General features: G+C 44.1%; 1 protein-coding gene across 2 annotated transcripts in view; it reads right to left on the bottom strand.

The window, feature by feature from the left end:
* The window catches only part of LOC146634344 (protein NLRC3-like), a 329,883-nt gene that overhangs the window by 166,698 nt on the left and 135,424 nt on the right, over positions 1–27,761 (bottom strand). The window lies entirely within an intron of this gene.

Here is a 27,761-nt window from a genome sequence, read left to right as displayed (position 1 = left end):
TGGCATCGCAAACAATCTATGTATTTAATTTTGGGGGTGGAAACAGCGGGGGTTGATCCAAAAGGGTTAAGAACGCAAGAACGTAGATAGGATCAATTATGTTCACTATAATGTACTGAGGCTCTCTAACCTGACCAGAGACGGCATGGAGGGGTTGGCGGAGCAGGTGGGTCCGACCTCGTTAATGGGAGTGCAGAATAGAATGGCCCTTGACATGTCGTTAGCGGACAAAAAGGGGGCGTTTGTCCTATATTGGCCGATCAGTGTTGTAATTTTATTCCAAACAAGACTGCTCCAAATGTGTCGGTAACCAAGGCTCTGGAGGGCCTAAAGAGCCTTTCTGAAACTATGCATGATCACTCCGGTGTTGATAATCCGTTAGAAGGCTGGCTGACCTCTGTGTTCGGACGGTGGAAGGGGGTCATCGCTTCGGTCATGTTTTCTTTGTCTATTGTGGTGGGTATTATGGTTATTTGTTGTTGTCTCATCCCTGGTGCCAGAAGAATGTTCAAAAGTATGTCTGTGAGGGCAGTGGACCCTGGAGTCATTACTCCAATGTCCATGATGCCAATGATGCATGTGGAACTGAATGTGTAGGCCAAGGAGGGACACAACTGTTTGTGACCTCTGGATTCTCCAGAGGTCAACAGAGGGAATTGTAGAATAAGGAGGGGATGTTTTTCTCATTATCATTTAATATTTTAATATGGCATTATTAGTTCATTAGAAGTATATAACCAGCTTTGCATTAAGCATGAATTGAAGTTTTTGATCTTACATTATTCTTTGCATTACAGTGATGGTGATAACTTTAGTTTGATCTTTTCTTACAGGTACCAGAATAATAACATGATTTTCCATTGCAGATGTAACCATGATCATTCCATACACATTGCAGTTTGTTGCTTATTCTAGAGTTGTGCTCAAGGTAATTAAAGGTTAAAAGCTACAGCCAGCGCGAGTCTGGCTGATCTATGGAGGGCAAAGGCTTTGAGCTTGGAAGGCCGCACGCGCTTACACAGCACTTATAAGATGTTATTCTTGGTGATTTTGTGCTTAGTCATGTTTTAATATGTTTTAAGTAGAAGTAGCTGATCCAGCAATATTCATTTAATATTATATACTTGATTTAGAGCAATACACACTGATGGTCTTAACAAATGAAAGAGTCCTTGTAGCTGCCATGTTGTGTCTTAGCAGGGTACAGACGGTTCCAGGAGATGGGGGCAGTCAGCGTCTGCCCTCGGGAAGGAGACAATGTTATTCTTTGTGTTAAATAAAATTGTCAACATTGATTGTATTACACCTGTCACTACGCATGAGGGGGCGTTCTAATACCCTGATTTCATAAAACTATGGTGATGTGTTTTTTGAGATGAGATCTGAGACTGTCTGCATACAGTGTCCATCTCCCACATGTGTGTGATCATTAAATCATCGTTTGACTCAACCCGACCGGACCAGTGTTGTTATTGTGGGTTTTTCCTCTGGTGTCCATCCCCAATATTTTGAACCTTAACAATACCCATCCCTATTAGTAATAAGAGCCTTCTTGTAGTTGCACTAAACTGCACGATAAATCATAGAAGTAATTCAGACAGGGAGTTTTACAGTGGGGCAAAAAAGTATTTAGTCAGCCACCGATTGTGCAAGTTCCCCCACCTAAAATGATGACAGAGGTCATCTTTGCTCACCGTTCTCACGATCATTTTGACCCCACGGGATGAGATCTTGCGTGGAGCCCCAGATCGAGGGAGATTATCAGTGGTCTTGTATGTCTTCCATTTTCTGATGATTGCTCCCACAGTTGATTTCTTCACACCAAGCTGCTTGCCTATTGTAGATTCACTCTTCCCAGTCTGGTGCAGGTCTACAATACTTTTCCTGGTGTCCTTCAAAAGCTCTTTGGTCTTGGCCATGGCGGAGTTTGGAGTCTGACTGTTTGAGGCTGTGGACAGGTGTCTTTTATACAGATGATGAGTTCAAACAGGTGCCATTCATACAGGTAACGAGTGGGGGACAGAAAAGCTTCTTACAGAAGACGTTACAGGTCTGTGAGAGCCAGAGATTTTCCATGTTTGAGGTGACCAAATACTTATTTTCCACCCTGATTTACGGATAAATTCTTTACAAATCCTACCATGTGAATTCATGGATTTTTTTTCACATTCTGTCTCTCACAGTTGAAGTGTACCTCTGGTGCAAATTACTGACCTCTGTCATCATTTTAAGTGGGGGAACTTGCACAATCGGTGGCTGACTAAATACTTTTTTGCCCCACTGTATGTCAGTGTTCTCCATTGAAACTGGTTATGAGTATTCACAAGATTTGTATCCAGGGATTATATCCCAGTCACAAGCACACTGTCACATTTCATAAGCTGGTTTGGTATCTCAGTGCAGTCCCCTACTTACAGAATAGTCTGAGGCCAGGGGCCTTTATAAAGGGGGCCAGGGGATCCCATGTCCTTGAGTGATTAGTCTGCCTTAGACAGATGTAGTGAAGCTTCCAGGATCGGTCACACTGCAGGGAGTTCTTAAACTGGAATCAAGTGAATCTCCGTTTAGGGAGCGACTGTGACTTAAGGCTGCATTAAGGTAAAATGTACACATGCCAGTGGAAGCTCGTCTGTTCAGAGCATTTTATGGCATTTGATGTTTGTATATCTTCTTTTTATTCTATCATTATTTTAAAATGAGATTTTTTGTATGTGTGGGGGGACATATCAAGAACACTGGAGTTAGAAAGCTTATGGCTTTTCCTTTTGTGCGGAGCCTAAGAATAGCTCGGCGGACTTCATTCACATGTTGCTGTTATTTATAGCTGCCAGTGACACAAACAACACGCCTGTGGGTGCTGCTGCCTGTGCTGGGATTGGTTTTTGTCGTAACATAAACAGAACTAAAGTGGATCCCAGTGTTAAAAACAATTTAAATATGTACATTGCAGCCACTGTCTGTGCATCTGGAACTGTTTCTGATGATCTGTGATGGCAGCAGGTACTTAGTTCACCAGATACTAAGAAATAATTCCTTTTGTTTTTTAAGGTAACTACTTAATTTGTCTTTTCTCTTGCAGGTAAGTTGACATGGAGCTGTCCAAAGCCTGACTCCTGCTGACGGTCGTTCTGTATGTGTTTGTTGTGGGGCTGGTGACAGAGAGGTAAATATGCCTCAAATAGTTGTTGACCTTTCTGTGTGGAGACACGAGGCAGAAGCAGAGCAGCAGCCACTCTGGTTATTGGACGTCCTGCTGTGACAGTGGACAGTGATAGAAAGGCCAGCGCTGTCTTTACTGAGCATCTTAGCTTCGTTGTTTTGTGATTTCATGAATAAATAATTATAAATGATCAATAATTAGCCATTTGTCAGTAGTAGATGTGTGGTTATTATAACAGAGGGCAGAGATCCTCTAAGGGCCTGGTTTAGGTGTTCAGCAGCGTCCTATGTGCAGCAGATTAATCACATCATGTTCGGTTTGGTGGCTTTTTGATGTGATTGTTCGGAGAAAGCTGCCAGGAAACGACTAATAACTGATCAATGACAGCTCAGACAGTTCAGTCCAGTCTAGCTGGCTTTCCTCACAAAGTGATTCATTTGTTACCGTCTGTGGTCTCTGACCTGAGGAGGCGCAGTGTTACACTGATTTCATCTCCACAAAGCTTCTGTTGAATGTGAGCGAAGCGAGATCACTCCAAGCTGGTCAGTAATCTGTCCAGACCAGTATGTCAGTACTGTCTGGGGTTATGCTGAACTGGGCTACTGGTACATGACTGGTAATGAACTGGTAACAACCCAGAGTTCAGTAGAACCTCTGGCTCTCTGTGCGCAATGAGAAAGCCAATCCATAAATAAATCATGAACAGCCACCATGCACACATGCTTAACATAGTGTGTGTGTGTGTGTGTGTGTGTGTGTGTGTGTGTGTGTGTGTGTGTGTGTGTGTGTGTGTGTGTGTGTGCTTCCTTTGAGTACAGCTGTTTAGCACATGCATTAATATTTCAGGAAGATGCCCTCAGAGAGACATTATAATAATAATAATAATAATAATAATAATAACTTTATTTATAAAGCACTTTCAAACAAAGTGCTGTACAACTGTTTAAAACTAAAGAGATAAAAAAAAAAGCGATACATAGCAATACACGTAAAAGACACAATACAAGTTAAAAACAGTAAGAATTTAAAAACTAAAAGCCATAGAATTAAGACTTGTAAGATAAGGTGAACAAATGTGTCTTCAGCTTAGTTTTAAAAACCTCCACGGAGCATGCCTGCCTAACATCTTGAGGGAGGGTGTTCCACAGAAACGGGGCACGAAAAGAGAAAGCACGCTCTCCAATTGTCTTTTTTCTGGCTCTAGGAACCTTTAGAAGGCCAGAGTCCTGAGATCGGAGAGCACGGGATGGAACGTAAAGATGTAAAAGGTCAGAGAGGTATGAAGGTGCCAGTCCATTTAAAGCCTTGTAGGTGAGCAGCAGGACCTTAAAATCTGCTCGAACCTGACAAGGTAGCCAATGCAGAGATCTCAGAACAGGGCTAATGTGCTCAAATTTCCCAGTTCTTGTTAAAATGCGAGCAGCTGCATTTTGCACCATCTGTAGACCTCTAAAACTTTTCTTTGGTAGCCCAGAAAGAAGAGCATTACAATAATCAATACGTGAGGACACAAATGCATGGACAAGAACCTCTGCAGTGTCGCTTGACAAAACTTGTCTGATTCTGGCTATGTTCCTCAAATGATAAAAGGCGGTCTTTGTTATCTCTTTTACATGAGACTCGAAAGAGAGCACCACGTCAAACCACACGCCCAAGTTATATATGTTTGCATGCTGCGTAATTAATATAATAATAAATACCCTTCTAGCGTGATAACAGCAGGGGGCGCTGTGACTGCAGAGTCCTTTTGATGTGCTGTTTTTACGTGACAAATTGCTGCTGACAGATCTATGTGATCACTTATATTAAGAGAGGATTCCTGATTCTCTGTTTAACTTTGTACTGTGACGCTAATTTAGTTTATAAATAAGTCTTTTAATCGTATTAGTTGTAATTAGAAAGACGAACTCCTCTCTCCTGATTGTTGATTGGCTTTTTATGAATTAGGGTGAAAGTCTGATTCACGCTGAGCTCGAAAACCTAAAACCCACAAATACCCAAAGAAGCCTGAAACGATGATTTAGCCATGAAGTGAAATCACACAGGGAAGCTGAGATTGTTTGTTGACCTGTGCTTCAGCATGTCTAACTGGGACACTTACAGCAGTATTTCTGTGTTAGTGTGTTACTGTTCGACACCCTGTGTATCCACGATCAGTCGTCTGCACGTGTCCAGCCTCGCCCCTGTGTTCTACCTAAACGTTTCCATTCTGGTCATTCCCAATGAAGAGTCGACCATCTTTAACCGCTCCAGCTCCGCCTCCTGTGGTTTGTCAGTGCCACCGTCTCCGACACACAACAGCTCGCCCGACTGCCATCACGAGCCACCGTCTCCTAAATTTTCCCTGTCAGGTTTTTGTGTTTCTTCTTTCACAGACCCCCCCCGACCCTCACCTCCACCCACCCCACCTCCTCTGCACCTGCCCTGTGCACTGTGTTGTTCTGGACCAGCTTCACTCAGGCACCTTTCTCCTTCACACACATGTATTCAGTCTTACTGGCTCCAGCTCTCCACCTGGTCCCTGTTCTCACTATAGTTCCCAGTGTTGTCTGCACCATCGCACACATGAAGGGCCTCAGAGTCGAGTCCTGATGTCATGGCGCCCCCGCTTTAAATCCGTCTGTCCCTCCTACAGCTCAGCTCACCTGTGCCTTGCTGTCTCCTGCACAGCCTCAGTATGTGCTCAGTATGTGCTCAGTATGTGCTCAGTATGTGCAGTACCACAGTACGTCTCTTGGTGTCCCGTCGTGTGCTTTTTCCACATCCACACAGATATGATACAACTCCTTCTAACCTTCTCTGCACTTCCTCATCTACATGTAGAACCTCACTTCAGTAGCTCTTTCTCACGGTGTGGCTCATCAGCTCCATCCCCCTGTGGCTGCTGCAGCTCTGCACCCTGATTCTTCAGTACCAGGACGCTCTTCCTCCATTCCTCATCATCCAACACTGTGTTAAAAAGTCCCCTTCAGACCTCCAGATGTTTATCAGGACCATCATTCTTCATCTCCTTCATGTCTGCCCTCATGTCCTCCTTACTCTGACGTGCTGCACATCCTTCCAGCCTCAGCCAAGTCTTTTTCTGCTTCCTCAGCATCCGCTCTCTCACACAGGTCACTGTAAACCTGCAGCCACTGGCCTCCCGGTGCTCCCGTCTACTTTCATTTTCCACACTCATCTCTGCTGTCGAATATTATCCTGAACGTCCTCCTTGTCTTTTCTTCTGTTCAGAGGATGCACTGAACACCACCATGACTCTTTCCCTCATACTTCAAACCATGTTTCAGAGGTTTGAAGTTACACACTAACCTGCTCACTTTATGTATTGTGTTTTTGAGCGTTTTCTTCTGCTAGTACCCCCCTCACAGTCTCCACCTTCACCATACGTCACCTGCAAGATCACTGTCTTCAAAGGTGAAGCCTGAAGTAGCCCCCCCCCCCCTCCAATATCTGATTTCACTGCAGCTTTTACGAGTCAGCCGTGCTATTTCTGATAGGCACAGGCTCCCCTCTTCTCTCTGTGAGTGTCGCTCATAGAAAACTTTGACACATTAGCCGGTCATGTGAGCTGCTGCCTGTTAGTGCACACGCCGCTGCCGCCTCGCAGCAGCCTGGGATTCCTGATTTACTGCTAGTTCACTGAGCAGAAGAACAGCGTTTAATGGGGCTCTTTCCTAAAAGTCGTGGCCTGTGTGAGCGATCGTGGCGTGTAGTGTATGTGTTGTTGGCAAGCCGTCACAAGGGGGCGCCCTTCAACAACTTACCTTTGATTTTGTGACTCATGAGCAAGAAAAGCATAACGTGAGATTATTAAATGTAATTCATCTTCATAATAAAGGAAACACGGATGTTTCTCAGTGACTCGTGTTTGTTTGCAGCCAGTTTGAGACAAGAAGAAAAGAAATGAGCAGGAAGCAGAACACATCACTGTTTGCTTTTATATAATAGGACTAATACAGCAGTGTTAGATATGTAAATGGCTCCAGCTGTCATAAACTAAGATTCAGGAAGTTCTCTGATTGAAATGCTGGCAGGTGATGGGTAACCCTCCCCAGCATGTTCCCAAGCGTTGCATACAAGCCACTGAAAAGTAGCTGACGACAGGCTAACTGTCTGTGTGGAGAATCAGTAGGAATACGATGGATAAGCACATGAATCTGACATATTTGGAACAACCAGGTCTCGTGAATGACGTCATTTTTACTCCACGTGAAGAGAAAAACATGTAAACAGATCGTGAGCATCAGATCTGTTTATGCTTCACAGTTTCCTGCTATCCAAAGATGTCAGCTGACGGCCCCGCCTGCCTTTGTTGTCTCTGCCCAGCCTTCCTGTCGTTATCCATGTTTTTGCTCCCCATCCCCTCTGCCCTGTTGCCCTGACAACAGACAGACACCTAGGTTTCCTTGGCGATGGGGCAGTTTCCTGCCTCCCTACGCTGTGACTGTAGCACAGAGTGTAAGATGTGATTTAAAAGCCAAACCTGGGGATGTGAGCGGCCCGACCTCACAGGACACGTCGAGCTTTGTCTGGGTTTGGATTTAAGGAGCTACAGGTTAGAGGAGCAGGGACAGAAATCGTCTGTCAGTGTCCCCGTGAAGCCATCGCTGATGTGATTACTGCTGTTTCACATCAAACACTGCAGTTTTCCAGCAGTGGAAAGAAGCTGCTTTTGCTGGCATCCTTACTGAAGTTTAAAGTTTTCCATTTCTTAGAAAATGTTGCTTATTTTTCATCCTTTTAGGTGCAAATTATTCGTTTTACATATAAGTCATGCAGACCGTCAGTGATGCAGGCGTGCGGCTGTGATTAACATTTCCCACCAAAGAGCAGAACTGTGCTTTCCACAGATGAGAGCCGCTGCATGCTGAACACATGTGGAAGAGGCTGCAGAGCATCGTGCTGCTGGAACCTCGTCAGCACGGCTGCTCTGGTGTTTCAGTGATGGTCTGGGGGACATCCCAACCACTCAGCATCCTCAGCGTCGCTCTAATAACAGCTACTTATTAATAACATTTGTGCACGAACCTGCCACATAATATTTTCACCTGGATTCTTGGGGTGTCTCTGCACCTACACAGAATTGTTTCAGTGATGGATGGAAGAACCCTCAGACGATGCCTTGCGTTGGGTTCTGCGTCGACTGGACGCCTTGTGTCGGAGGTGAACCGTTTTGATTTAAAGGTTGATCGTAGCGTTCCCTCTGTGACTCCCAACATTAACTAGCTCACTCGTGAGCGAGAGAAGATCAGCTGTGATCCTGTCTGCTTCATGTCTGTTGTGCGTGCTCAGCACATATCGCAGGAACGTGAAATATTTTGTAGGTTGAGCACAACCAGTGTTCCCCAGTTTCATTACTGGGAGTTTGAAACCAGTGATTAGGCTGACCTGTACTGGCCTGATAAAGCACCGCTACTTGAAACACGTGTAAAAACCTCGGTGTCTACATTGATGGTTCTTTTAAAGTGAAGAAGCAGGTGAGTGCAGTGTTCAGTCCTGCTTCTTTCAGTTAAGACAGCTGGCCAAGGTAAAGCCATACCTCCTAACGTCTTTGAGCGTCTTATTCACCTTTCCCTTACTTGCAGATGAGACTACTGCAATTCATTGTGTTATGGTCTAGATCAGGCCTCCATCCATCGTCTTCAGATGGTTCAAAATGCTACTGCTCGCCTGCTAACTGGTACCAAACGGAGAGAGCATATAACCCCAGTTTTAGCTTCTCTACACTGGCTTCCTGTCTCCTACAGGACCCAATTTAAACTTCTACTTTTTGTTTTTAAGTCATTAACGCCCGAGCCCCTCCTTACCTGTCTGAGCTCCTCTCTGCCTATGCTCCAGGACAAACCACGAGGTCCAGCTCAAAACTAATGCTGTCCATCCCACGGACTAACCTCACATCCCGTGGTGATAGATCCGTCTCTGTGGCAGGTCCCAGACTCTGGAATAGTCTCCCCTTAAATATTAGATCTGCACAAACAAATTTAAATCTTTACTAAAGACACATTTCTATGCCCTGGCTTTTAACACACTATGACCCAAGCATTCTGGTCTTATTTGAATTAGTTTAGTTATTGTTTTAATTCTTTTACTGTCCTATTATTGTTTTTTACTGTTATTATTGTGTTACATTGTTGCTTTTAATACCATTTTTATATTGTTAAGCACTTTGTGCAGCATCGGCTGTTTGAAATGTGCTATAGAAATAAATTTGACCTTGAAACCAAATCTCCTTAGGAAGCGATTTTATTTAATTTATTTATTTAGGACCGTGCATGTTAATGAACATAAATGTAAAAAGAAAAATTACATGAATGTAAACATGCCAGATTATAGCCAAAGGCTAATTTCCATCTTTAATGAGGCCGTGTATTAAGTTTCACACAGCATGGGTGGAACAGCTACTAACCATCACTGCAAGCTCGACAGCAGGAGCCGTCTTCCTGTCGCAGTATACCCCAAACAGCTAATTATTGGACCGCAGGGAAATGGGATGGGTGTTGGTGCCATCAGGGAAACCTTCGTTCTCCTCGCTCCTCCCTTTGCCTCCTGCTTGCTCCTGCCGACCCCGCTGGTCTCCGTTTTCCCCGACGCTGATTAAACCCCTCCTCTTCCCTAACAACGTTAGGCCCCTTTGATCTCCAGCACTTAAAACCAGCAGCTACCATTGTGCCATCCAAAACATCTCTGTGGTTGCTATGGTTATTCACTTAGATACAATTACTATAGCAACAGTGTTTCTGAGGGCTGGGGAGGAAGTGGCTCAGCAGGGATCCAGGTGGAGACACATGAAAGACACAGGCTGCATATAAACGGTGGATCGGTGAGGGCCGGCCCTCCTCGCCAGCCTCGCCATCGATACGATTTCTCTTTATGTAAATACGTGACACAGATATGTATGTTGAAGAAAGACAGAACATCCTTTCACACGATCCTCTGACACACTTGTCTCTACAATTGGATGTGAAACAGACTTGAAAGGAAAGAAGTCGTGTCAGGTATTAACAGATATATCAAACACATTATCTTCATATTCAGGGGTTAAGACTCTGTCATCAAACACCTTTACAGAGAAAAGTAGCCAAGTGTGAGATGATAGCTACAGTGAGTGACAGCTTAGCAAAAATCCTGAAAGTTGGACACTTTATGTCAGCTTTGTCAGCCACACAGCAGAGCTCACAGAAGGCCCACAGCTCTGATGACTCAGTGGATGGAATAAAGCCCTCCAATGTGAACTGCACAGTGGTGTCATCATCACGTGTCCTTCATCTTCTCTGGGATGGATCAATAGATGGCTGATCCAGCCCCGTGTCATGAGGCAGCGCTGCCTGGTTGGCAGAATCTGACCCCAGACCAGCTATCTACGATGTACAGTGTTCAATCAATAGGTCCTGATTGCTTTGTTAGCTGCATCACCCGTCTGCAGCCTTTCACTGGGCATGTGTATAAGGTCACAGCTGTCAGTGTGCTGGATATTTGCAGTGTTTTCAAATGTATTCCACTACAGACTACAGATTACATGCCCCAAAATGTATTCTGTAACGTTACTCAATGAGAGTAATGTATTCTGAATACTTTGGATTACTTAATATATTATCATGCTGTTTACAACTACATGAATGTACTGTTGCTGTGATTTATTACTGTTACTGAAGGTCCACGGCTCCGAACCGTAGTAAAGGGACCTCTGGCTAACACGTCGGGTTCGTGTCGGCTCGTAGCTGAAAACGAGCTTTACTTTGTTGTCTGGGTCAACTTTGCTAGCAGAGACAGAGAGGCGTTGAAAGGCTGCTCCAGCAGAACTTATTGTCAAAGGAGCAGAACAGAGTCAAACCTTCTGTTCTTAGAACTGAAGAAGCTTCTCGGATGAGAGGTGAAACGTCTTCAAGCAACTTAAAGAAGTCCAGACGCTTTTCTTTGCAAGCTCCTCAGACTACGATGACCTGGATGACTGAGAACCTTCACAGACAACAGAACTTATTGTTTTCGGAGGAAAACAGGAACACGGTGTACGGTCGAGTCTTAACAGCTTACTTACAGCTGGGCTCGTCAGGCTCTCTTCTTGCAGTGGTTATTATTATATTTACATGCTTCCAGCTCCCGTTTCTGCTCGGTGACAGCTCGTGCTTTTCCTTTCTCTCCCTCCCTCGCTCACAGACACATCACGGGTACAGCAGTCCATTCTCCCTGCAGCACGGACTACACTGCCCATGATGCTACATTCTGCCTGTTAGCTTAGCACAACAACAACAGGCGCTCTCTCACCCAGGAAACACGCAGCGTGTCACCCTGTAACCATGGCAACCACAACGCTGCCGCCTGGAACAACAGAACATGTCAAACAAACCCAAACAGTCCTGACCCGCCACAATATGAAACAGGAAAGTACCGCCGTGTAATCCATTTATTTCAACAAAGTAACTGTATTCTGAATACCACCTGTTTAAACGGGAACTGTAACAGAATACAGTTACTCGTACATGTATTCTGTTACTCCCCAACATGCAGTGTAATCCATTTATTTCAACAAAGTAACTGTATTCTAAATACCACCTGTTTAAACAGTAACTGTAACAGAATACAGTTACTCGTACATGTATTCTGTTACTCCCCAACATGCAGTGTAATCCATTTATTTCAACAAAGTAACTGTATTCTAAATACCACCTGTTTAAACGGTAACTGTAACAGAATACAGTTACTCGTACGTGTACTCTGTTACTCCCCAACACTGGATATTTGTCATATAATTGAAATATCATTAAACTCACTACTCGTACTCATAAATATGGTCCGTGCACAAAGCAGCGTCGTCTCTTTCTAACCATCCCTGCTCCAACAAACACGAGGTTGTTTCCATCGCTGCTGCTGTTCCATGTTGTTCAGCTCTTATTGTTACTGTAAGTCTCGTGTTTCTTATTTGTGTGAGGCTTTGCTCCTGCCCGTCACTCTGCTGCTGTTCCATGTTGTACAGCTCTTATTGTTACTGTAAGTCTCGTAGTTCTTATTTGTGTGAGGCTTTGCTCCTGCCCGTCACTCTGCTGCTGTTACATGTTGTTCAGCTCTTATTGTTACTGTAAGTCTCGTAGTTCTTATTTGTGTGAGGCTTTGCTCCTGCCCGTCACTCTGCTGCTGGAGCACCGGGATTTCCCCAATCAGGACAATAATGGATATTTCTGTTCGTTTCTGTTGTGTACATGTTTTATATCAGAGCATCTCCCAGAATCTGAACTGATCAAAAAGTGCCGACATGTCCGGAGGGATTTTGGCCCACTCCTCTTTACAGCTGCTTCCACAGATTTAGTAAAGGAGGCTCTGGAGGCTGGCTAGCCCACTTCTTCTTTAGCCACTGCTTTGTTTGCACCCATCCACGGCCACCACTGTGTGTTTGACTGTGGGGATGTTGGTGTGTCACACTCAGCATTTCTCAGCCTTCAGCCAATCATCCAGACGGTCAAACCTCAGACGGGCTTTTACATGCTAAACCGCGTGGGTGCTGCAGTAGTTCAATCCTCTACCAGTGTTACCAGTATGTGGTGACTGTCATCCACCTGCCTTCTCACCATTAACCAGCTCCTCCTGTGTGAGTTTGGGCCCATCCAGCACCTTTCCTATGATCATCCTCCGCCCATGAGGCTGACAGAGGCTGACTGATCACATCATGGTCAGAACTGCTGCACCCACAGTCACCGAGCTTCATGCTGACGCCCTTTGCATCTATATGCTGAGAGTCCCACAGCCAGTCTGTGGGATCCAGGGTTGTAGAGGATCACACACTTCATTCAGGGACATGCAGATCTGTTCATAACTGATATGTTTTTTGTTCGATGTTTCTAAACTCAGGTAAAAATCAGAGACTGTTCATTTCTCTGTAAGTGAGCAAACTTATAAATTCAGCAGGGAGGATAATTGTTTCCCCGTCGTAGTTCAGTGTAGCTAGTCTCTTAACCCCCAACCAACCCGCTGCACCTCCTCCCTCCCCTCCCTCTCATAAAATATTGAGAGAGCCTGGCACTAGGCCAGACGCCCCCCTCCCTCTCTGCCAGGCAGACGGCCAGCTGACGGAGCATGTGGCTGTGGGAGGGGCACGAAGGGCGGCTCGGCTGAGGAGATACAGTAACCATGAACATATTCGTTCTCTAAATGAACGCCACGAGTTGTTCCCACATCGAGCTGCTCTACTCTGAACTCATTCACACGAGCACTTTCTGCTCGAGTGCTTCCTCTGTTCACAGCCACACTCACGGATGCGCTGGAGAACAGCTCGGGTAAGAAGTGTGAACAACATGCTGGCATTTCATTCTACCTGCAGTGGTCAAATCAAGGCAGTGGTCAAATCTAGCTTCTTTCAGCTCAGGCAGCTGCAAAAACAAAGCCAATTCTTTCACGGCAGCACTTTGAGACAGTGATCCAGGCCTTTGTCAGCACTCGGCTGCATTACTGTGATGACCTTCATGTTGGGGTCAGCGCATCATATATTAGTCAAAATGCTGCAGCTCGTCTTTTAACTGGCACTCGAAAGTTTGAGCACATTTCCCCTGTTTTAGCTTCACGTCACTGGCTGCCCATTTCTTTTAGGATTCATTTTAAAATTCTTTTATTTACTTTTAAAGCTCTCCATGGCCTCGCCCCATCTCATCTCTCTGAGCTGCGACAGCCTCATACAGGCCAGCTGATCAGTGCTCCTGCATGTACCCAGGACTGGGCGTAAACTTAGAGGAGATCCTGCTTTTGCTGTAGCAGCTGCAAACTGTGGAGCGAGCTTCCTTTGGAGATCAGACAGGCCTCTTCTTTACCTGTTTTTAAGTCTTGAAAACCCGCCTCTTTACCCTGAGCTTTGACACCACGTGAGATGTTGGTTTTTATTTCAGTTGTTTTTAGGTGATTCGATGCTGTTTTATCTTGTTTTGTTTTCATTTGATGTTTTATGTGTTTTATTTATTTATTTTGCTGTTTTCTGTTGTTCTATTGTTTTAACTTATTTTCCGTGCAGCACTTTGTTCCTGTGCTGGCTATTTTAAAGTGCTTTATAAATAAGATTGGATTGGATTGGACTGCCACCAACAGCTCTGTAACACACTGTGCACACAATGCTATCATTGGCTTTTCTTTTTAGCTGCTTTTACATTTTAGTTGCTGACTTCTGATAAACTGAATAAAACAGGAGAACACACAACCTGGAAATCTTCAACCACACACAAAATACATACGTTTCCCTGGTAAAGTACACAACCTCTGCAGTACCGCTGAGTTTTCTACAAGCGCACAAAGCTGCTACCAGCTCTGCTGCTGTGACCTGTGTTACCTGTGTTAGGCTCTTACATCCATACGATGGTTGAAGGACCGGCCGTGTCTCGTCTTCCTTCTGTGCATAATCGTGGCCCCTGCTGGAAGCTGACCCCGTTCTCCCACAGTGTTGCTGAAATGGTGAAACTGGAGCACGAATCGATCTGGGAGCTTTGATGAGAGATCAGCTGAAGTTTGACTGCAGCCTGATTCACTTTAGGACAACCAGTTTGCTTTTAATGTTTTTCTGCCTGATTCATTCTGATACACAAACACAGGCTGAACGGTGTCTGTGCTCCCACATCCTCAGTGTCCGTCTCAACACCTCTGCATCCTTCACTCACTTCTTAGCATGCAGGACGTGTGTGTGTGTGTGTGTGTGTGTGTGTGTGTGTGTGTGTGTGTGTGTGTGTGTGTGTGTGTGTGTGTGTGGGGCACAGGGGAATGTGGGACTTTGTCCTGATGTGAATGTGTGTGTGGATCTTCTCCTCCCGGCCTATCACAGTGAGGAATGGAGGTGGTGTCAGTGTGGGTCAGTGTCACTGGGAGCTGTGGGCGTCTCCACAGTGGGCCTGGGAAACTTTGAAAAGATGTTTTCTTCTTTCGGCCATAAAATCCAGATCTTGGTTTCCTCTTTGTGAGCACAACAGAGAATTCCCTTGTTTCTTACACAGCCCCCCTTTGGCTTTCATGCACAAACACCCACTCAGGGAATAAAGTCACTGCAGCCATTTAGCTGCTTCTCAGCACTCGCTGCATAACCTGAGGTTGGTCAGCCGGTCGACTCGTCGTGCATAGTGACAAATGAGGGATTTCAAATATTTCCAAAGCGATGCATCAGGTTTCTTTGCAGATGAAGTGAGACGTGGATGTTTCACAGCACCAATGAAGATTGTGTTTAAGTGCAGCCGGGCGCACGCTCCCCCAGCGACGCCAGCTTCTTCTCACCGTGCAAACACTTTGATTTGAAATAGATTACAGCCGTGAGTGTTTGACTGTGATGGACTGGTGATGTGATCAGGGTCGCAGGTTTCCACCCGCCTCGTCTCTTTGCATGCAGTGAAGGAAACTATGCAAACTATGCAAGGTGTGCAGTAACAGGTCTGAACAAACCAGCAGCAAATAACTTCCAGTCTCCACAGGTTCAGTGCAGCTGGTGTAACAAACGTTTGGTTACAACATATTAATGTTCGCACACTGCTGTAAAAACAGTTTTATTAAAATGAACGTGCACTTTTGTAGAAGCTCGTGGTGAACGCTCCACTGCCTTTGTTTTATTGTTACTATTATGTTGTGATGGGTTGAACAGGATGACTTGAGACGTGTGCGATGTGACAGAATAGACAGATGGAAGCCTTCATGTTGGATCAGAACGACGTCGGGCTTGTTGGTCTGCTGTGGTTTGATCAGAAGACTTCCTCAGATCAGCACCGTGGCCCTCCTCTTCCTCTCCCCCATCTGCTTCTTCTAGCAGCTTCCAACACACTGAGGTCTCTGACAGTGAGAGTGACTCCAGTGTTCCTGTAACTTTGAAGCAGAGGTTCAAGACAGATTTGATCTTTCCTTTCCTTCTGTTTGGGATTGAAGTGATGTAATATCAGGGGGGGCTATGATGTCCTGTCATTCTCATGTAAATCTGTGTTGGGAACATTAATGTTTAATCTGTGTGGGTCTGTGTGGATCTGTGTGGGGTCAGTGTTAACAACATGGTGCAGAAAGGAAACACAAGCGTGGAGTCGGTGGGATTGTGCAAACGGTGGCTCGTGCATCAATCAGCTCCAGCTGTGATGCATCTCTTTGATTAGTGGGAGCAGCAAACTCCATCCAGACAGCTTCCTTTGTTTTTTTCACTTGACTAATCAATCAGCGCACAGCTCCGTTTAGCACACACGCCATCTTTAATGACGGCGTGGAGTCTGTGCCCTGTTCCTCCCACACACGAGTGTTCGTTCATGTTCGGCCTTTGTGTCTGAGCGTTTCCTCTCGGTGTGTCTGTAACGAGGAAGCCACGGGCAGGTCGCACACAAACGTGTGGCTGCCGAGTGTGCGAGTGTGGCAACGTGTGGCAACTATTCTGGTTTGCCAGCGACGTTTCCAGATAAACACTGGTGGCAGCTGCTGCCATGGCAACACCATTGTGCTCCCTCCCTCCCTCGCTCGTCTCCCCTCCCTCTCCCCAACCACTCCTCTCTCTCATGCTCCGCCGGCTCAGAGAGCGAGGACCAGAGAGGAGAGAGGTCAGCTCGATTCAGAGGACAGAAAGAAGAAAGGAATAACCCGGAGTGGACGGGGACAGGATGAGCGAGGACAGCCACTCCCACTACAGGCTGGACCCCAGCGATCGCCTCAATGGGCTGGGACAGAGGAGGAAGAGACCCAAGAAGGTAAACGAATAGATGGAGAGCCACGTGGTGCAAAGTGTGTAAGGATGGAGCACCCCACCCTGCAAAAAGAGAAAGGAGGTGGGGTTAGGTGAGGTTTGTTTATGTGCAGACGAGCGTCCACATGATGTTAGGAGCACCGAACCATCCGAACTCTCACCCCGTCGTCTCCTGTGGAGTGTGTGGCTGCTCCCCCACAGCAGCTGTATCCTCTCTCATATCCTCCGTCTCCTGGTGTTGTGTTGCTCCACAGTGAGTCGTAGTAGGAGGCTCACATGCTGTCAGGGTGGGTCCCTGCTCGCTCTTTGTGTGCCTGTCGTTGGGGTTTTGCTGTTTGCAGCTATCAGGAGGTTTGTGTTGTAGCCTGATGTGAGAAGTGTTGTTATTATCATCATTTTTAACATTTCTGCACCGCTACAATAAACAGACACACACCCATCAGCCTGTTTACAGATCTATACGCCCATAAAGACGTGAAATACACATTGCACAAATCTACTATAACGTGTTCATATATGTTATAAAATAAAGAGGTAAAGTATTAGCTGTTCAGGTTGATTCATAAATATGACCTCAGCACGTGAAATCCTTCTGCTGACGTCCCTAAAAGCTCGTCAGACCAACGAAGCCGTACAACACAAATAACCAGACCAAACCAGGGTTGTGCGTCTGTTGTTGAGAACATTGTCAGTAAACCACAGTGACGTCCTACAGAGGACTCGTGTTGTCATTATTTTTGTGTATGTCGTGTGAGCTGAGAGCTGTAACCAAAGGTAGTGAGCGCGTCGGCCTTTAACGTCGCGGCTGGTTGTGCGATCGCGTCGCCGCTGAACTCGTGAGAGTTTGTCTCAGGGATCTTTACATTTGAAGTCAGGTGAACATCCAGTGAACTAACAGAACATTCAGGAGCATTTACTCTCATGAATGTCAGACAAACTGAGGTTTGTGTGTCAGTTAGATTCTTTAAGTCATTAAAGTGTCTCTGTTAGGAAAAGCATCTGTTTCCTCCACTTCTGCAGAACTGCGTGACCCGTAGCATCATTGCAGGAAGTATCCTGTGACAATGAGTGACTGCACATCATCATTATCAACACATAAACCTGTGGTCTGGACCTGCAGTTCTTATTTTTACTGTCTGGTTTTGTGTAAAGCAGCACTTCAGTAAGCACCTGTGAAGCACACAGTCATAGTCGAGTAATGAAGCGATCCATATGTGAAACATATTCCACGTCTACAGGATAGTGGAGGTTACATGGGTCAACCTGGCAAACTGTACCAGCACATGTGATCACACTGATAGCAGAACACAGGTATGTGAGTCTCTACGACGAGGTCAGAAACCAGTAACAAATGTTTCATGTGATTCGTTTTTCTCCAGTTTGTCTGCAGTGAACCTTAAATACTCACTGAACCAGCTGTTTCCTGATGTGGTGACGTGTGTCGGTGATGAAGCCAACACTCTGTCCAGTGTTGGGCAAGTTACTTGAAAAAAGTAATCAGTAACTAATTACTGATTACTTCCCCCAAAAAGTAATCCCGTTACTTTACTGATTACTTATTTTCAAAAGTAATTAATTACTTAGTTACTTTTTAAAAACACGATTTACAACCTGAAGAGGTGATAAAGCGATAGATCTTTCAGCCCAATTCTACTTTTTCTGCATAATCCATCATACAAAATGTAATCAAATGGAAAAGTCTCTTTTTAAAACTTGTTTTATTAGTTTTAATCTTTTAACTTTATGCATCGAGCAAAAATTTAATTATCTGCAACATTCTCTGACTGGAAGAAATTAGTTTAACATTTAAACCTATTTTCTGCACATTCCAGCACATAAAATAAAATACTTTTTTGTGTTTACACTCAGTCTTTCAAATAGATGCAAGTAAAACACAGCAGAAAATAAATAAAGTCAAAGACTCAGCGGTCCTGTTGCTCTATTTTCACCTGTAAAGCAGGAGTGGGGCAGGCGGAGGTTTACCCTGGTGCAGGTGTGCCGCGGTCAGTGGAAGAATCCGCGAGTTTCTCTGTGAGTTTCCCATTACGTCGTAGCTACTCGGTGCTTGTTGGAAGTTTAGGGGTTTTTTCGCTGTAAAAAGAAGTTTTCTTCCCACGCACAGCGGACACTAATGTTTTTGTCACTTTTTATGGAATCAAACTCAAAGTAAGGTCAGTACTTCCACGCTTTAAACGCTGCACGCTCATACTCTCTCTCTGCACTCGATATATGATCCATTGTTGATCTGCACACAGCTGTTGTCAGTAACGTCGCACTCGCTTACGTCACTGTCGTGAGACATTCTCGCAAAAAAATCATGGTTTTAGTAACGCAGTAACGCAGCGTTCCTACGGGAAAGTAACGGTAATCTAATTACTGTTTTTGCAATAGTAATCCCTTACTTTACTCGTTACTTCAAAAAAATAATGGGATTACGCGTTACTGGAGCGTTGTTCTCCTCTGTAACAAAGCAGTGATAAAGGAATAGATGCTGATTTTATTAACTTGTGTCTTTGTGCTGCTGGATTCAGTCTGAAGCAGGCAGCAGTGCTGAACCTACCAGTGTAAATGTGATGGTGGAAGCAGAGGCCAGCACTTGGCAGTGCTAAACACAATAAAAGACAAGTTCCTGCTCAAAGGTCAGCTGCCTTCAGATCAATCATTAACCTGCAGCAGGTTGTGGCCTGATGTGTTTGTAAGAGTTTCACTTTCAGGAGGAGAAGATTTAAACGAGTCACACAAATGTGAACTACAAAGTCTGTGACACACAATTTATGCAAACTGCATGAAATCTGACCTGAAGAAATCCAGTCTTCTGCCTGTTGTGGTTGTGACAGCTGCTCGTAGGAGAGTTTGTTTGTAGGAGGTGGAGATGTTCTCAGATCAAGTGCGTAATCGTCTCTTTGTGTAGACGCTAAAAGCTGTGAGCCAAAACTCTCTGCTCTGAAACTCTTCACTCAGTCCTCACGCTGAGAGTTTAGAGGCTGAACTTCTTGTTCCTCCATAACACTTTTCATGAAACAGCAGAAATGAGCTTGTGTTTCTCAGCAGTGCGCACACAGAGAACCGATCCTCTCTGCTCAGTCTGAACAAATCAAAGTGAAACGTCAGTGAAAACACAGCTGCTGATCAAACTGTGTCAGATTAATGCCTCAATGTTTCACTGTGAGGTTAAAAAATACATAAAAATGATTTAAAGAAGTAGGAGGCAGATTTTCACAATAAGAGCACTTTGTTTTTAATTCAGTTAATGTCAAACTGTCATCAACACCTCTGTGTTGTCTCCGTCTCTGAGCAGATTCAGGCATTACTCAAATAATAAAGGCTTTTTTTCACTATTATACTTTTCATTAGTCTCCAGGTTGATGATTATAAACAGAATTATTAAAGTTTTTATCATTTCAGGCTGAAAATCAACATGAATTTGGTTCTAATCAAAGAAGCTCCTTTAATGTGTGTCATTAAAATCCTCACACAGACTTAAAAAGGCGACATTAACATTAAAATAAATGAAAGAAGCTTCAGCTGAGAGCTTCATGCAGTCATCATCAGCAGCTCATAGCAGTCACAGCTCTTTATTACGCAGCTTTGCAGGAATTAAAGTGGCTGAAGTGTCAGAGTTTGTGTGAGAAGCTGCTTCATGGACAGCTGTACACACGTCTTTATTATTTCTTCATAAATCAAACACACAGGTTTGTCTGCAGATGATTTAAAGTGTGTCGTTGTGCAGTTAAAGCTGTTTGTGTGACGCCCTGACCTCCTGTGAATGAAACAGCCAATCAGATCCATCAGAGAGAGAGCAGGAAGTGTGTGTTTGTGACAGAACAAGGAAACAGTGATGATGATGAACATAAAGGTCCTCTGATGTTTCCTGTTACAGTAACGCTTGTTCATCTGTTGCTCTCCTACACTTTCCTATAAATAAAGGAGAAAAAGTCCGTTTAGTTTCATTTCCTACAGCTCAGAGTTACACTTCACATTCCTGCTGTCACATCAAAAAGCTTCACTTTGGTCCAACATCTACATGTTAACATGAAACACAGACAGACTCAGAACATCTGGAACATCTGCACTTTGACCCAAACTGTTATAGCAGGATATTTTCTACATATTTCTTATGTTGGACCTGTTTGAACTGTAAACGACCTGTAATCATCTGTAAATGGTGTGAGAAACACTGAGGCCACCTACAGGGCAGCTGGGGAACAGCAGGGATCTGAAATCATACGAGATGTTAGTGAGTGAGAAGAACAAACGGACTTAAGATGGCTCGAAGTGATCAAAGTTGATCTAAAACAGAAGATAAATCCACTGATTCTTTGTAAAGTTCATCTGCTGCTCACATGAATCCATGAAAGATTTATTTCACTGAATGTTTCTTCAAAGCTCATTTCAACCTGTTGAAGTCATGAATGAAAGTGCAGACTGAGAGTGGATCACATGATGTTTGAGGTGTGTCATGTGACATGTTCAGTATTGTCACACATGTCTAGATTGTCCCTGATATCATAACTGCTCAAACACTGATGATTATATTTGAAGAATTATTCCTGATGGCAGCAAAGTTTGAATGGAGCTCTCTGTCTGTGCTGATTTGTCGCCCTCTGGAGGTCAAAGCACAAACCTACAGGGCAGCTGGGGAACAGCAGGGATCTTAAATCATACGAGACGTTAGTGAGTGAGAAGAACAAACGGACTTAAGATGGCTCGAAGTGATCAAAGTTGATCTAAAACAGAAGATAAATCCAAAGCAGCATCAGATGAATGTTACCATTTCCACTTACGGTGCCCTTCATCTAATATGGAAATGTGTTGGTTTTTTTTGCCGTGTTGTTGTTCTTCCTATTGTGTTTAGGCCAGAGATGCTCTTCAAACAGCTGACAGACATGACCACATTACAAGAACATGGTGTGAGTCCGATTTGATATTCCAGTCAACGCTGAGAGACCTTAACCAGGAAGTCAGAGGTCAGCTGATGCTGCGAGCAGGAAGTGAACGAAGGGAAAGGTCCACTCTACTCAATCTCAAAGAAAATATGCTGGTATTTGTTGATGTTGATGGTACAATAAAAATATATAATATAATAAATAATAAAATATCATGTGATGATGAGATGTGTTGTTGGTGTTTGTATTTTCTGTAAATGTCTTTTTTAATGTAAATGCTTTGTTCCAGACGGACAGGGAATCAGTTGCTGTACGATGACATCATCTTGATGTTGACGAGGAGGGCGAGAAAAACTAGTTTTGTCCTGCAGATGGCGATCTTGCACCGTGTTCAGAGAGCCGACACTTTGATGGTGCTGCTCTACTCAGCTTACTTTAGCCTGGGTTGGACTCTATATGAGCAGCTTCCACTCTGGTTTCACTCTTAAACACACTTGTTTGATTTCACTTGTAAAAGTTGAAGAATAAATATTTTATTACAAAATTATTTGTTGATGCATTTTTTTAGGGTCAAATATCTTGTTTGATTTGAGGAATGAACTGTTAGGGTGGAAAAAGTGAATCAGGTTAAAATAGTGGTGCTTTATATCAGTGAAGATGTATAATGTAATTTAAAATGTTGATGATGGGTTGTAGTGGGCTTGTACTTACAAAACTGCCTCATTTTATTGGAACGATCCACAGTTGCATCCATTCACGGATGACATCTGACATCATTTGACATCTGGTCTGAACACGTTTGTACACAAGATGCCTCAGTTCTGGATGTTTCCACAGACTCCTCTGTGCACCTAAAGAAAAGGTCAAGGGTCAGCAGCACATGTAGTTGGGACAATTCTTCAGTCGCACAAACTACATAATCATTTTCCTCCAATGACGACTTTTCACTTGCAGAAATGGTCCTGTGTGATTTCCAGGCTGTGATATAAAAACTAGTTCCTAATGGCAGCGACTCACTCAGTAAACATGTGTTTCCTTCACCAACCTCACACACAGATCCAATAAGATCAGGAAGTGGGCAGTATAGTACAATATGTGTTATTCTGTGCTGCACTGCCCAAACTAAAGATCTGCTGAAGTGTTGGAAATGATCCAGATGTTTATTTTGGACGATACAGCAGAAGATCAGACATGAAAGTGGAGATAACACAGAAGACCTGCAGCAAAGGTCAGAGGTCAGACTGGGCCCTGGATTCAACAATGAGCCAATGATCATCAAGCAGTGACTAAAGCAGAGCCCTGACGTTCTGACATTCATCACACAGTCAGAACAAATGTCTGCTGATGACTTCATCTCATGAAACGACTGATAGATGTCAGTTCATTGATCAGCTGAGCTGCTGATCTTCATCGTCACAGAAACATTCAGCTTGTTTCAATCAGTAAATAACTCCCACTACTCCCAGTTTGAACTGTTCCCACTCAAAATGCTGTGAGAACAATGATCATTGTAGGACTTCACAAACATCACGTGTTGTTTTCCACATGTAAGATCAGCAAACACACAGAAACTTCCTGTTGCCACACACGGCCTCTAAAATCTCTTCCACGCTTTCTGTCTGAAGTCCACTCTCTGTGTCGGATCCACAGGAAACAACAAGATCTTATTAACATGGTTTTCAATGTGTCTCCTTCCAAAAAGTCCAACCAATGAACAAATGTGTGTATTTGTGGAGGCCGAACAAAAGCATGACACATTTCTGTGTTTCTATAAACTGGAGTCAAACACAAACATGAAGAGTTTCACTGACAGACTCCAAAATGCCCCCACAGTGGATCAAAGGGAAATCCTACAGTGTGGCCAGAGACTCTTAATGGCTCCAACATCAACACATCCACAATGTTGGATCCAGTTCTGCCTCACAGAGTTACTAAGACACACCCTCTGCAGCATCACAACAGCTCCACCTGCTTCACCTGCCTCCTCAGCATCTGTACACCTGAAGAGAAAAGAAAGGCTCCAACAGCTCAAATCTACAAAGGATTCATGAAGTTTCATCCAACAATAACATGTTTGCCTTCCACAGTGTGCTGTTAGACACCACTGTACCTCTGCCATTTCAAAAAGAGCAGCTTGGGAACATTTTGGCTCCAAACACTTTGTGTTTAAGTTCTTTGTTTTCTTTGTGAAGCCGACAACATCTGGAGCTTTGTGACTCATAGAAACATCATTTTGTTCTTTAGATGACAGCAGATTGGGACTGAATAATCAATCACTATCAAACCAATAAAGACAAACATGCTGATTTTACAGGAACTTTGTTGGAGAAGCTGCAAAGACATGAAACTGGTGGAGATCCCAAACCAGTTGATAGTGCTGGTTATTCCAAATAAAGCTGTTTCCCTTTGAGATGAAATGACTTTGTGTCCTGATATATAATAAAGATGTTGTTGTTTTTGAGCCCCTGTATTAAAAGTAGTTTAAAGTCAGCTTGAGTTTGATGTCTTTATGTCAAAGCTGCTCATGATGTTGAGCTGCTGATGGAATAAAAACAATATAAAAGCATGTAGTCCAGACTTAAATGCAGCCTGTTGTTAGCTGAGGTCCACACACAGTGTTTGACAGTGTAAAGTGTGTGAAAGGGCTGCTGGTGGAGCTCACTAGGATGAGCAGGTGACCATGTGCCACGAGGTGGAGAGCAGCTGGCCTGGCTTTGACCCAGGCCACGCCCCCTTTCTCTCTGCTTTGCTGTCACTTATCTTCACTGCTCTGTCCAATAAAGCTGAAAAAGGCCCCGAATCAAAGAAATCTGCTGCAGCCTCTGAAATGTCTTCTGTTTCCTTCCCGACGGCTTTTTCACCGTCAGCCCATCAGACAGTCCAGCAGCATTTATGATGATGTCATGATGTTGAAGAGGCTGCTACGGTGGCCTCCCGTGACCCCCAGCCTCATCACAGCTGAGATGCAGACATTTGAAAACATTCAGCAGACAACTGAATAACAGTCCAACACAACAGTCTGTGTGCAGACACACACTGACCTTTCATATAGTCAAACACAGCTGGTTGAGTCATTTCTCTGTGAGTCTAAAGTGAATCTAGTATTTGAAAGTCCACTTCCTGTATTTGTTGTTGAAGACTTCTTCAGCTTCTTCTCAAGGACATCAGCTGCTTGTTTGGCAGCAGAGGCAGTTAAGAAGCTTCCTGAAAAACACTGAACAGTGAGTTCACTGTGGCATATGACAGATTCAGCTTTCTGTGTGCAAATGTGTCTGTGTCGACCTTTCAAATGCTGTTGAATCCAAAACATCAGCGGCTCCTCGGCTGCTCACTTCATGCACTTCTGTCTGTGTGACAGTCCAATGACATCACAGCTGTTTCCAGCCCCAGTGTCTCAGGACTGGACACCTTTAAACATGTCGAGGATCAAACAGCGTCCAGCTAAACACACATGAAACTATCAGAGCTGACAATCATTCCAATAACATCTAATGGTTCATGTATGTAGACACAGGACTACAAGGAAATGGCTCTCAGCATCTGGCTGTGGGAACACATGAGTCCCTGTTTGTGTTCAGATTGTGTGCATGTTTTAGACGTGTGTCACATGTAGAAACACAACAATCCCACAATGACACACAGATGTGTTTGACACAGCTGTGCAGCTGTAAGTTGTTTCTAATGATTCATTGAAGCTCTTCTAACATTCTGGAGACGATCAGTACATGAATCTGTTCAACACGACAACAATTTGACTTCAGTGTGAACGTTTGCATTAAATAACCTTCTTCATCCAGCTGACAGCATCTTCATCCTATGATGTGAACAGTTCCTCCTGTTGATGACAAACCTCTGACAGGATCTGCTTGAGGAGCTTTTTCATGTGCAGCTCTCTGAGCTCAGGGCTGAGCTGCTGTTTCATCTTTAAGAGCTGCTGCCTCCTCGCCGGACTTGTTCTCCTCTTCTTCTCCTAATGACACCATTTCTGCTTCATATTAAATTCAATAAAGATGCTGACATGTATCTGTAGCAACAACATCATTGAATCTAGAACAACTGGAGCCAAACCAGTGGCTCTGCTGGGATCACTGGTGAGCCAACACTTCCTTGTTGATGCAGATTTCAGGGCTTCCTTTTGCTCCTCCGTTATAACTGTTCTCTCTTCTCAACACATGATGACACAAAGGAATCAGCAGTGACAAAGATGATGCTGAAGAGAAGCACACACTTCACACATATAACAGAGCAGTGCAGTTACACACACCTCTGCTCGACATCAGGCCTCAAACAAAGACACAAAACACTAACTTGACTCTAAACAGAAGAAACCAGCAGCTGTTTCTGTTCTGTGCTTATTTATATTTGACACACATGCTTCTCTTTGTGCAAACACACATCGCACTATAAGGGTAACCTCGCACACAATGATTGGACAGCACAGTGATGATGCTGGGAGATCCTATACGCAGCAACACAGAAACACTGAGAACTTTAAACAATGATGGAAAGTGTTATAAATGACTTGTTGGCCTCTGATCTGTCACAAACAGCTGAAACGTGTCTCTCATGAGTCACATGAAGGTTTTTGACAGAAAGGACAAAAAGTAGCTGCAGTCAGTTTGTGTCATTTTTATATTTATTCATCTGGGAGAAAAATCTGAGGGACATTAAAATGTGTTTTCAACAGAGACAAGAACATGAATATAACAGAACAGGTAAATGAACATGTTTCAAGTAAACAGCTGGACTGATCAGGTCCAAACACAGAGTGATAAACTTGTCAAACAGCTGTCATATCTTTATATAGAAGCTCTTTATAAATGCTGCTCACTGCAGTCTGTTTACTAATAATGTCAAAGTGTTAGAAACACAGAAACATCAGAATGGTCTTTGTTCACAGAAACCTGTCTGGGATCCTTTGTTGTTCTTTTGATGCAGAGTTACATTATAAATATAAAGAGTTATTTCAGAGTCTCATCAGTTTTCCTGCATGTCTTTATTTAACACATCAGCAGGGCTGAAGCTCTCATGTTAAACACACACTGATCTATGGACACGTTCATGTGTTTCTAACAGAACCAGGCTGTTATCAGCCTGCACTAACATTATGTCACACACACTGAATGTAACAGTGACAGTTTACATCATCACACAATCAGCTGTGATTGTTTCACTGTCATCAAACGAGTCAACAGGAAGTAGAATCAATAGAAACCAATCATTTCCTGACAGCATGTCTGATGGAAATAAGTGCAGATTATGTATGAAGTCTAACTGCACACAGTAACTGTGTTACAATAAGGACTTAACAGCGCCCTCTGCTGGAGTGTTTCAGTACTGCGTTAACTAGAATACACCACCTCCTCCTCACACCACCTGCTACAGCTCTACTCTTCTATGACTACAGTCATCCACAGCACTGATGTGAGGTCACATGGTTCATATGTAAGGAGCACAGCTGACCTCAGGTCAGTTTAATGACTGTGAGCAGCAGCTGTGTTATTGTCACTGTGACAGGGAGACACTCTCAGACACAGCGCTCATGTCAGCTTGTTCTCATGCAGGAGGATCAGGAGCTCCATGTTTGTCTTTCTGTTTGAATCATGATGTGTTTGTGCCATCAGAGTCTGTCATGAGTACTCAGGGTTTCACAGCAGCTCTTCTGGATGCTGACGAGGACTCCAACCTCATGTTTCACCTCTCTGAGCTTCTGATGTCTGTGAACACTCGTGTTTCTTCTCTGGGCTCATCTGGACAAAAACACCTTTCTGTGTTTGGCTGCAGCCTCATTCTGACTGACAGGAAGTGTGTTATCCATGAGCTGCACTTCTGTGAGGAAGTTTCCTGCTGTGTTTCCTGTCTGTGGACAAACACGAGTGTTCCAGCTGAGGACTTGCTTCCTTCCACCTGTCCATACAGGACATCACGCTGTCTGCAGCTCTGTAAATGCAGCTCCAGGTCCTTCCACGTGCTGCTCTGTATTTGTGCAGTTTGTAGTGTGTCCTGGGAAACGTAGCACACATGGTGTTCTTCTGCTGTTTCCTCCTTTCAC

Source organism: Diplotaxodon limnothrissa, linkage group LG3 (assembly GCF_057381915.1).
Source record: "Diplotaxodon limnothrissa isolate DT_005_m linkage group LG3, D_limnothrissa_male_GT1.1, whole genome shotgun sequence".
Taxonomy (NCBI): Eukaryota; Metazoa; Chordata; class Actinopteri; order Cichliformes; family Cichlidae; genus Diplotaxodon; species Diplotaxodon limnothrissa.
The sequence above is the reverse complement of the archived record's forward strand: the minus strand, read 5'-3'. Positions and strand labels throughout refer to the sequence as shown.